Consider the following 13,099-nt stretch of genomic DNA (forward strand, 5'->3'; position numbering starts at 1 on the left):
TTCACTCTTATACCTCAACGCAGGCTGTAACAAACCAAACATAGTGTTTTAAATGTGTGTGAATACAACATTTATTTGTTGTATAGCTCTGTATAGCTTTCTGGCTAAGTTAAAGTGCGTATTTAATGCAATTCTCTAGTATGGTTTTTTAACAACTCTCTATTATTTCTTTAGAGCCACCACCTCTCCCCTGTATATTCTAAACAACCACATAGGTTCCCCTTGCTTTGTGTAGTTCTTGGAATCTTGAAAAGCTATGTAAAAAAATCATTTTTTTCTCTGATCTGAGGCATGTAGAAAAAGGACTAAGTACACTGTCTTTTCTCAGCTGTTTTCTGTCGTGGTCTAAATGGCAGGTCAGTTACACAGTCAGGCCCCTCCCCAGGTTTTGCAACCTTTTCTCATCTGTTTCTCATCAGGAATAAATTAAAACCACACCCACTACTAATGGAGTATTAGTAATAGGCACATATCACAGACACAGCCTGTCAAGATGAACCAGCACTCCTCGTCTTCCTCCCACATTTAGGAAACTATGTTAGAATGCAAGTGAACTAGAGCGGTGCTGTTGTAGGCATGATGCTCAAACAGAACAAAGTGCTTCTGAAGGCGTCACAAACTACTGCACTTTAACAGTTCTTGGTGACAGATAACTTGCATTACACTTCAAAATCATATCCTGATGCCTCAATTGAAAGGAACTTATTTCAAGAAAGACTGTGGGAAATGTCTTTGTAAAACAGAGTTTTTGGGGCGAAAAGTAGTGTATTAATAAATAGTTAAATTTAAGTGAAAGAAATACATAACCTTAAGTTTAAACCTACATCAGTAAGACAGATTTAGGTTTGAAACCATTTGCCTAGCAGCTTCTATTTGAAATAGACCTAATAACGTTGCCAGCCTTGCTTTGAGAGCATTATGATGCTGCACCGTGTCAGGAGCTACTTAAAAAGAGTTGAGAATTCACACCTGTAGGACTTGGGATAGGTTGCCCTTGACAATGAACAGTAAATGACAATCTGTTTCTGTTCCTTTCTTAAGTCATCAGAAAGCCTGTTTGTGGCCTTACAAGACAACGTATACTGCCATCTCTGTGGGAATGGCCCAGGGTCTTATTTAGTACTGAAAGCTGTTTCCCAAAATGTATTAATTAGAACACATTCCACAGGATTGTATTGGGTATTTCTTTTTAAAAGGCTATTTATTGTCATATAAGTTTAAGAAACATCGAGTTAAATAGTATTCAGTGGTATCCTTCTTACAAGAGTTCTCTGATCCTTGGATATTTCGATATTTCTTAGGAAAGATAACACTAGGCATTGCTTAAAATTACTAGATAAGGGGCCAAAGATGTAGCTCAGCAGTGCCGTACCTGCCTGGCAAATGCAAGATCCTGAGTTTGATGCCCAGTACCAAAAAAAAAACACTCAAAATTATTAGATGAGCAAAACAATTTTCTTTCTTCTAGAACATCTCATCAAGCCACTCAAATTGTTTGAGAAATACAATATCAAAGAATTGTATTTATTCCATTTTATGAATATTTACTGAGCACCTAGTGTGTGCCAGACACTGATATATATATTTATCATATATATATCATATATATATATTACCATATATATATGATAGACATGTTTTCTTCCCTCCTAGATATACATTGACAAAGTCCAACATAAACACAAGCAAGCAAACAAGGAGTGGGCTATTATGGACGTTAGTGGAGGGAATCCATTGAGGTGAGATGGTCTGGAAAAGACTGAGGAGCTGAGCAGACGCACGTTGAAATGACTTTAGAAATGAGAAGAAATATATTTGCTGCAAAGTTTTATAAAGCACAGATTCATTCAAAATATTATCCCTTCCTGTTTTGTTATTTTCAAGGCAACTGGTAGGTACAGCTAAGATGACAACAGTAGATGCCACCATCATCCTAGTATGTTTGAATTGCACTTTTCTGCAGCCTGACCCTTTGGTTGAGGTGGCTCTAGAGTGACAGGATGCTGGTTGGTGAGAAACACGGCTTCCATCTCCCACCTAGAAACACCAGCTTTGATGGTCAGTGTGTATGACCCTCTGCGGATGCAGTAAGGTGAGGCCCTGTGGCAGCTCTGAGGAGATTGAACCACATAAAGCTTGGCCCTGCCCTCCAGAAGGTGACACTCCAACAGGGAACACATAGAGACAGGTACTTTTGGTACAGTAGGAAAATGTGTTCAGATTGCATCCTGAGAGTGCTTCCAGAATATGGTACATTGGAGTTTCTTTGCCAATGGTATTGTGAAGGAGAGAGATCTTCTATTTTATTTTTTGAAAGCAGTGAGGAGATCTGTGGGTTTTTATATTGCTCTTGATTATATTACAGTGCTTTGTCATACATAGTAAGGTAGTTTTATTTCTATTCCTCCTGAAAATTCTTGATTGGGACAAAAATGTAGGTGGATGTTTGGCATAGCTCTCTGGCCAACCACGAAAAGAATGGGGACACTTTGACAGGTGCTTTAACGAGCAATTCAGGCCATACAGTGCCTAGCACAGCTAACTTATAGAAATAGTTCATAGATAATTGCTTTTGTGATTGATTGACTGACAGAGGTTTTTAAGCATTGCATTTTCTTTTTCTTATTGAATTTTTGCATTCTTGATGAAAATGATTTGGGAATAAAAACATTTATTTCAGACTCCTGCTGCCTAAACACAGTTGCCTGAGATGTCATGATGTCCTGCTCAGGTGTCCACTCTGTCTCTGCTTCCAAAATATTCCTGACCCTCCTCAGTTACTGCTGCCTCTGACTGTTCTTCCTACTAGTTCTCTCTTGTTGCCCCTTTCAGCTTCACTTGAGCTTTGTCTTTGATATCCTGGGTAATATTTTCCCTTTTGTTCATATCTTGGCTTTCTGAGCTGTGGAGATTTATTTTCAGGGTGACTTCATAGAGTGGCTTGGATAAGCCTACTACAAAAACTTTTCAGGATGGATACTGGATGGGTAGCCGTGTCTCAGAGTAGTGTTTGGGTTGGATATTGGGAGGAGGTATGGGCTTCTTTTAAGCAATGCCATGAATTGCTTCGTGACTAAGCTTAAGTTACATTCCCCTGATTTTTCCACTTTCCCATCTTCGCAACTGGTTCAAAAGTCAAACACAGGGTCATAGCTATGAAAGAAGAGCTATTTCAGTAGAGAGCACTGCTGTATCACACCTGCAGTGAACAGCAGCCTGTTGTGACTGACAACACAACAGTGTCCTTAGAAATACTTTGCCTCTTGAGATCTGAGTGTTCTTATAGGTTGAATCATCTTTCGGTGATTGCTATCGCCCAGTGGTGGCAAACCTTTGTCATGGGTGCCGCAGCAGGTTGTTTGTTATCATTGAAAACTCTAAAAAATTCACCATCACTGCTAACCTCACTAGAGCACATGGATATTGCCTAAACAAACAAACAAACAAACAAGTAAATGGTCCAGAAAAAGAAAAGAAAACTGGAACCCAAACTGGAGGGAATTCAAATTAAATTTGAACCTGTGACATTTGATTCTATCCAGGGGTTATTACCTTAGGGTTCTTAGACTATGGAGGAGTATTCTGTGGATGGATGGGTTTTAGGGAGGTGTCAGAACTGGTAGGCACCGTGTGTTTTTCTGAGAAGTTTCATAAAGTTCATCCACTCTCTGAAATTAAGACTCTCTGAACAAAAAGAAATTCAGAACTCCTATTGACTTGGTTTTAGTTACAAAATCCCCCCAAAACTTTGCCCAGATAAGAAGATTCTGTGCCTCATACTCTGGAGAACTGACTCCTACTGGTACAGAATTTCAAAATATTCAAATTATTCAACAAATACTTGACTTTTACTATTTTTCTGGTATTTTGCAAAAGTGCTTGGAGATACAAAAATGATAAGAGGTGCACCTTTCCCTTGAAGCAATCAGGGATGTTAGAGCTGGATTTTGACAAGAGGCACATGTGTAGTGCCTCTTGAAAGCACATTCTGAAGCTTAGAATGGAAACAGAATAAAAGCAATTGTACTGACTAGAATTATATTCACTTTTACAAGATCTAATAGAGGATTGGACAAAGGTAGTGGTAACTGTGACAAAAACAAGTGGACAGGAAGTGGTGATGGATTCAATGCCAGGGGTAAAAAGATAGAATAAAGATGGCACCAGTTCTTAGTTTCTGAGTTTTGTTGGCTAGCAGCTGAAACTATATTCCACAGCCAGAATTTCTTCTTCCTCAGGGAAACCACAATTCTGCTCTTGAGGACTTTGATCTGATTGGATCAAGCCTATCCAGATGACAAAAAATAATTTCCTTTATTTTAAAATCATTTGATTGAAGATATTAAGCACACCTTTAAAAATGCCTTTATGGCAATGCCTGTAATAGTGAATGTTTTGTTGAATGACAAAGACTGTAGACTAGCCAAGGGACTAGTAAGACTGACCACCATTACAATCCATTATGTTAAATTTTAACTAACATTTCTTTATTGGGAGGTAACACTAACTACGTGGAAATGGAGTCTGGGGCAACCTCAGAGTGTCCTTTATGTTAATGAAAATTGAACATGCACTAGGAAAACAGAAGGAAGTTAATTATTCGATGTACTTGGTCCCATTCTTTTTCATTATAACAATGATTATTCACAGCAAATATGTTTAGGACAATTTAAAGACACCATGCTGGAAGACAGAAAGAGTATTGTATTTTAATCACATAAGTGGATACTCTTTTGTTTTTACTGTGTATTTTTCACTATAATACCAGAATTTGTACAGTTACACAGTTATCATTGTGGTAACTTATAAATCAGTAATTTTTGTCATAAATTTCTATCATATAGTTTGTTAATACAATGTCTTTGTATCATATTAAATGAGATTATGAGAGTAAAATATTTATCATGGTACCTGATGGGTTGTACTTGTCCAGTAAAAGTTGGCTATTACTACTGGAATTATGTATTATTTATTAAGGGTTTTTAAGAAAGAAAACAAGTGGTTGTTGAAATGCTAGTAAATGCTAGATTTTTAAATTAATTTTCCCCTTAGGGAAATTTTAATTGTTTAGAAACAATTAATGGATACAGCTCATGGTGTGATTATAAAATTATACTTTGCTTTCTCCTTTATCCAGGGAATATTTTTGTGGTTACATGTATGTATTTTAAACTCTCACCCAGCCTGATTATCCTAATGCCTATTTTCATCTAGAAATTCTTGTCTTTGGGTTGGAAATCCCTGACTTTTGTCAGATGTTCCATAGCTATTGTATCCTTCACATGTAGTCCTACATTTTTTATTAGTACATATATGCAATACATAATGGCTACATTCCCCCTGGGCAGTTGGAACATGTAATAACACATCTTAATTTTTTCTTCATCCCTTCCCCCTCTTTTCCCCTCCCTCCATCTCTGGGTTCCCCTCCCTTTTGCAGAAGATCTACCTCCTTATTGTCTTTTATCTGTCTTTTATTTTGCTCTTTATTTATATTTGGGTTTCACATATAAGAGTAACTATACCATTTTTGAGCTTGTGCATCTGGTTTATTTCACTTAACATTATGTTCTCAAGGTGCATCCATTTTCCTATAGATGACTCAGGTTTATACTTCTTCGTGGCAGAGTAGTACTCCATTTTGTATACATACTACTTTTTCTTTATCCATTCATCTGTTGAAGAACATACAGGCTGCTTTCAAGATGTAGTTATGAGTCGTGCCGCTATAATCACAGATATATACATGTGTCACTGGAATATGATGTCTTTAATTTTTTCGGAAAGATACCCATAAAGGGAATAGCTGGGTCTAATGAAATTTCTCTTTTTGGGTTTTTGAAGAATCTCCATAGTGATTTCCATAGTTGTTATACTAGTTTATAATAAAACCAATATTGTCAAAAGGTTCCTTTTTTCCCCACAACCTTGGCAGAATTTGTTATTATTTCATTTCTTGATGACAGCCATTCTTTCTGGAATAAGTTGGAATTCCAGTGTTGTTTTAATTTGCATTTCTTTAATGGCCAGAGATAACTAGTTTTTTCTCATATATTTACTGAGAATTTGTACTTACTCTTATGAGTAGTGTCTATTCATTTCAGCTGTCCATTTTTTTATTGGGTCTTTTATTTAGGGAGTCTAATTTTTTGAGCTCTTTATATATTCTGGATATTACTCCTCTGTCTCAGAAATAGCTACAAACATTTTTCCCCATTCTATAGATTGTCTCCTTACTCTGATTGTTGTTTCTTTTGCTGTACAGAAGCTTTTTAATTTGATATAATCTCATTTGTAGGTTCTTGATGTTATTTCTTGTGCAGCCAGGTTCTGTTCAGAAATTCCTTGCCTATGCATAATGCCTTCAGAAGTTTTACTTATTTTATATTCTAGCAGATTGTGTTTCTATTTTAACATTTAGATCTCTGATTGATTTTAATTTTAGTCTAGTACATGGTAAGAGAAATGGGTCTAGGTTGTATCTTCTGTATGTGGATAGCCAGTTTTCACACTGTGACTTGTTGAAGTGGCTGTCTTTCCTCTAGTGTACGTTTTTAGTCCCCTTTTCAAAGATCAGATGCCTGAATGTGTCTGGGGTTGTTTCTACATCCTCTATTCTGTTCCATTGATCCACATGTCTGTTTTTGTCTCAGTATCATGCTATTTTTATCATTGTAGCTGTGAAATGATGATTTAAAGTCCAGGATTGTGATGTCTCCGGCTTTGCTCTTGTTGATTAGGACAGCCTTTGCTATTCTGGTTCTCTGCTTGTTCCATATAAGTTTTAGGATTGTTGTCTCTAGTTCTGTGAGGAATCCTGTCTGTATTTTGATTGAAATTGTATTAAGTATGTATATCAGTTTTGGAAATACAGCCACTTTGACAATATCACATCTGCCTATTTAGGGACAGGTGATATCTTTCCATTGCCTGATGTCCTCTTCAGTCTTTCTTTTTCAGAGTATTGTAGTTTTTACTGTAGAGGACTTTCACTTCCTTGCTTGGGTTAGTTCATAAGTATTTAAGTTTTCATGATGCTACTGTGAATGGTATTGTTTTCCTAATTTCTTTCTCCATGAGTTCCTTATTGGTGTAGAAAAATGCTATTGATTTTTATATGTTTTATATCCTACTCCATTACTGAATTTGGTTATTAATTCTAGGAGCCTTTTGGTGGAATATTTTGGGTCTTCTATCTAGAGGCTCATGTCATCTGTGAAAATGACAATTTGATCTCTCCCTTTCCTATTATTTCTTTCTCTTGCCTGATTGCTCTGGCTAGTATTTCAAAGACTATATTGAACAGAAGTAGTGGTAGTGGAAATCCTTGTCTTGTTTCTGATTTTAGAGGAAAAAGGTTTCAGCATTTATTCATTTAATATGATATTAGCAGTAGGTTTGTCATAAATGGCTTTTATCATATTGAGACAAGGTCCTGCTATACATATTTTTTGAGGATTTTTGTCATGAATCAATATTGGATTTTGTCAAAGGCTTTTTCTGTGTCTGTTGAGATACTTGTGTGATTTTTTTCCTTCATTCTTTTTATATGAGGTATTACATTTATTGCTTTGTGATGTTAAACCATTCTTCTGTCCCTGGGATAAAGCCTGCCTTTAATGATGAATGATCTTTTTGATGATTTGTTGCATTCTATTTGCTTTTATCTTTTTCTTCTATCATCTCCATTAAAGAGATTGACCTGTAGTTCTCTTTTTTAGTTGGATCCTTGTCTGGTTTTAGAATCCTAGTAATACCAGCTTCCAAGAATGAGTTTGAGAGCTCCTTCCTTTCAATGCATTAAAGCGTTGAGGAGTATTGACATTAGCTAGATCTTCCTTGAAGCTCTTGTATAATTCAGTGGTGAAGCTGTTGGGTCCTGGGCCTTTTTTTTGTAGGTAGATGTCTTATTATGGTTCAATTTCATTGTCTCTTACTGGATTTTTCAAGGTCTTTATATCTTCCTGGTTTAGTTTTGTTAATTCATATGTATCTGGAAATCTATATATTTCTTCAGGATTCTCCAATTTGTTGGCATTCAGATTGTCAAAGTAGTTATTAATAATCTTCTGGATTTTGGTGGTGTCTGTTATGATTTTTGCCTTTTTCACTTCAAATTGCAGATTTGGGTCTTATCTTTTTTTTTTTAATGATTGGCTAAGGGTTTTTCTATTTTTTAATTCTTTCAAAGAACTAGCTCTGATTCACTGAGTCTTTGTATTGCTTTTTATTCTCAATTTCATTAATTTCTGCTCTGATATTCATAATTTCCTTCCTTAGACTTGCTTTAGATTTTGATTGTTCCTGTTTTTATAGGACCTTCAGGTACATCATTAGGTTATTTATTTGGACTTGTTCTGTATTTGTGATGTGGGCATTCACAGCTATAAACTTCTCTCTTTGCACTGCTTTCGTTGTGTCTGTTATGGTATGTTTTACTGGCATTAACATTTGATTGTCTAATTTCTTCTGTGACTCATTGATTATTCCAGAGTATATGGTTTTATTTTCATGTGTCTGCATAATTTTGTGGTTTCTTTTGCCATTGACTTCTAGTTTTATCACACTATTATCAGATAATATGCATGGGGTAATTTTGATTCTTTTGCATACTTTATGTAAGCATGCTCTGTGGGCTAGTATGTGCTGCTGAAAATATGTATTCTGATGGTGTTGGGTGAAACTCTGAAGCTATCTGTTAAGTTCATCTGTTCAAATGTTCAGTTCAACTCTGGTATTTTTTTTTTGACTTTTTGTCTAGTTGATGTGTTTGTGACAGTGTAGTGTTGAAGTACTTCACTGTAATTGTGTTGTTTACCTGATCTTACTTGAGAAGTTAGAGAATTTGTCTTAATAAATCTTTGGGCCTTCTGCAGACACCATTTAAATTGCTCATCGAGTGGAATTCGATTTGTGATTTGGATGCTTTAATAGTGATCGTGGTGATCGTGCTAATAGAGAAAGGGTCTTAGTTTTCCTACATTTAGTGCCTTTACATTTCAGAACCATTATGTATACATTATGTTGTTCTATTCTTTCGGCTTTCAGATTCAAGATGAGTTTTTTTTTTACTACTTTTATTCTTATTAGTTTCTTCCTGAGAAATAAGAAAGTTTAGAACTGGGAAGGAAGCCAAGTGAGATGGCAAAAGGTGGTATACTGCTTTCCTGCAGACAAAAGACCTACAGATTATGTGGCAGAATTAGTTAATACTGCCTAATGCAAAGCCATCCATTAAGTCTTGACATACTGTTTGCAATCTTGGCATTCCACAAAATGTTTTGGCAAAAGATTATTCTCCCACTTGCCATCCAGAGCCCTCCTTTCAAACTGTAGCATGAAGTGTCATGTGACATATGAAATGCTTAGTTTCCTGTTTGTTGAGAAAGGACTCACTTGCATTAACTGTTAAAGGACCACAGATAATAGCTGTCTTACTAAACCTGGTTTTTAAAACTAGAATAGAAGGATATTTTTTCCAGAGGCTTTTTAGGATGGATATTTGTATTGGCACTACACAGGGCCAGGTGCCAGCATGGCTGGAGTAGAACTGTAATGCACTCGCATTATTAAGGGTCCTGAGTGTCACTTTGTCCACCCTGCAGGCTAGTATGAGACTCACATTTTGCAAGTCCCAAACACTATTCATAAAGCCTCTTCATGTAATCTTACATTTTCAGACTTTTAAGATAATCTTTGTTGTTTCTATTGTTATTTAGCAAGTCTAATACATCCAAATATGCTTTATATTATATAAAAGAAATCCTGCCTTTCTGAAGCATCTGCCACATGATGTAGTTCTATCTTCCAAGTATGGCATCTCTTTTCCAGAGTGACCTTGCTGATACATGGAGTATGCAGAAGCACTGCATTAATATTCCTGGCTCTCAACAATTTTTTCTTATCACCCAGATTTTGGATTTTTTTTTAGTATATGTATCTCATTGCTCTCTCAGTTGTCCGTTTTATTCATGCTATAGAATTCAGCAAGGATCACACAAGACCTACAGGGTCATTTATTGACTATTGAGGCAAGCACTGAGGTTGAAAAGGTTGGTAAGGGAACTGATGCTAATGGGCTTTCTATGCCCTGTTAAGACATTAAACATGGACTTTGGTCAGATATGTGATTTAGGATGGTGGTAATTATGGTTGTAGTGTGGGTAATGAATTGGGATTTAGGGTGAAAAGAGACAGGACAATTAGGTTGCCATATTTCCGTTGATCAGCATTCTTTAGATGCAAAAGTCTAACCAACTATGACTACACCCAACTGTGCTGTCAATAATTCTGGTTTCTCAGCCATGAGACACTGTTAAATACCTTGTTGGATTTATGTGATTTTTCCCTAATGGTGTCTAAATAGGAAATGATTCTCTGGTTGTTCTCAACATCCCCATCCTAGCTTCTACTGATTTCCTCTAATCTTTACTGCCCACCAACCTGTGATTCTTTCTGGAATCTTTCCAAGCATGGTATTTATGCTTTCTGGTCATCCAGTTACATTTATCAGATTAATCATTTTTGCCTTACTGAAATATGGAGTATAGATATCTCTTTCTGTATTTTCTAGCTTTATCTGTTTGTAATTTCTCAAAGCATTCTTTGATGCATAATCACATTTACAGGTGTTTTTGTAAATGTGTATCAGTGTTTGTGTAGATTTAGAACCTTGAATTCCCTAATTAGATCTGAGAATCCTCTCTTTCTCTTCCATCTTGGGCCTGATTCTCCTCCATTCTATCCGTAGCAATTATTTTTCTATTTCCTTTTCAGCACACTTTCCTATGGACCAAATACAAGTCAGGTAATAGAATTTTTATAAACTTCATAACGCTCAGTGTTATGTTAAAATTATAAATGATGTTAAAATTATAAATGTTAAAATTATAAATGATATATTATAATATATCATGTTAAAATTATAAATGATGCATATTTGGATAAAAATTCATATATAGGCATACTTTCATTGAAATCAGTAGACTACTGATTATAACACGTGCTGATGTCAGAGACATTAAAGTATGTCTCAGAATCAATGAATTACAATGACTTAACATTAATGCACGCTGTTCCATATATTTTTCTATCATATATAAACATACTATGATGTCTCTTTACTTTTATTCTTTTTACTGGAATAGTAGTTACATTTGCTTTCTCAGTAGCTATATTTTTAAGGGCAGCATTTTGGATATACTGCATCTTGTTGAACCAGTCATCTACTTGTAGAGATTTAGGTTGTGTCAAGATTTTCACTCTTGTGAACAGTTCTATATAGTACATATGCTTGTGCAATAAATTCTTAGGCAACATATTACTAAACCAACTTTCCAAAACTTTATAACAATTTACTAAAATCTATATTACTAATTTAAATCTAATTACTAAATTAAATTATTAAAACTAAATTATTATAAGCTAAAATTATAAAATTTATTATATTATAAATATATCTATTATTATATTATTAATAAATATATCTATTAATTATCTGTTATTAATAAATATATCAATAAATATATCCATTATTATATTATAAATATATCTATTATAAATTAAATTATTAAATTAAAATCTAATTACTAAATTTATAACAATTTTACTAAAATCCCAGCTAGGACTATATAACAGCACATATCTCCATATCTCTTACACTTTACCAACAAGAGGTGAGTGAGTTTGTGCGTGTGTGTGTGTGTGTGTGTGTGTGTGTGTGTGTGTGTATGATAGATGAATAAGGGACAGAGGGATTATTGATGTAAAAGCTTTTCTTAGATTGCTTATAAATTTATTTATTCAATATTTTATTAGCCATTTATACTTGTATTTTATGAACTGTGAATGAACTTTTCTCATTTTTTTATGAAGAATTTTTATATTCATCCAAAGTAACTTTTATATGTGGTAGATATTATTCAGGTCATTGTCTTATATAATGCAATTATTCTTAATATTGGCCATTTTTGAAACTTGATTTGGTAATTGAATTTTTACCTATATATAATTTTTACCTATATATAATTTATATGAATTTTTACCTATATATAATTTATTGTAACATTTTTATAGACTTAGATTTTTAGATTTTTTTCCCCTTTCTGTTTTGGTATCACTCTTTCAAAGACCAACCTGTTGTCCAAACATTTTGATCAAACTTCCTCATTTCTCTATTTTAATAAAACTGTATTCTCCTGTCAGTGGTTATGACTTGTTTTTAAAGAACAATGAAGGCTTTGGAACTGTGCCTAAATGTTATCATCTCTGACTCTGGGAAAAATTATTTACCTTCTCTGAGTTTCAAGTTTAACATTAAAAGAATATGCCTCCTCTGCAGGGCTGTTGTGTTATTCAAATGAGATTATGCATATGAATGGACTTGGCAAAAAAAAAAATTAGACTCCAGAATCTAAGCAGTGCTCAACAAATAATTTTTTTTCTTTTCTCTTGGAAACAACTTTGCTAAATGAGGGGGCCACTTTACTTTGAATGATTGAAATAAAATTTTAAGTCTTCTCACTTTGAGATCATTTTTACAAAGGTCAGCCTGTTGTCAGGCACCCTTTAAGGAGTTCCACACCTATCAAAAGAAAAGTAATGACACCACTAAGCACAACACATTAGGTCTGATTTACTCTCAGAATCAGAGTCAGTCATACCACTATATGGTTGTAACCTAAGACCACTAAGTTTGGAAGATCAAATATACAAATCACTGCCATGAGTTAATTTTTCTCATTCTCTATCCCCAAGGATATTACTCTACTCTGAAAATGAACTCAGAGTGGAAAAGAGATAGAACACTGCTTTCTCTAAACAATAAAACAACAAGCTCTTGTTTCACAGTAGTGCTTTGGGCTACCTTAGCACACAAGTACTGGGTATAGGAATGTAAATAATGTGGACTTTGGATAGAATTTGTATTTTGAGATACCAGTACAAAGAACATCCTTGACATTTCCTCATTTCTACTCATGCAAATACAGAAATCACATCCCATTCTGTGTACTCAAAATAGCAATGGAGAATGATCTATTCTCCTTTCGATTTTTTTAAATCTTGTTTTTTTTTATTCAAAAAAATGTCAAGAACAAAT

The 13,099-nt window shown here is 34.6% G+C and overlaps 1 protein-coding gene across 2 annotated transcripts in view; it reads left to right on the forward strand.

Moving 5' to 3' along the window:
* The window catches only part of Glis3 (GLIS family zinc finger 3), a 466,502-nt gene that overhangs the window by 368,299 nt on the left and 85,104 nt on the right, over positions 1-13,099 (forward strand). The gene's annotated exons all lie outside the window — the stretch shown is intronic.

Source organism: Heterocephalus glaber, unplaced genomic scaffold, assembly GCF_053883595.1.
Source record: "Heterocephalus glaber isolate CG9 unplaced genomic scaffold, H.glaber_assembly_v1.0 deba00001481, whole genome shotgun sequence".
Taxonomy (NCBI): Eukaryota; Metazoa; Chordata; class Mammalia; order Rodentia; family Bathyergidae; genus Heterocephalus; species Heterocephalus glaber.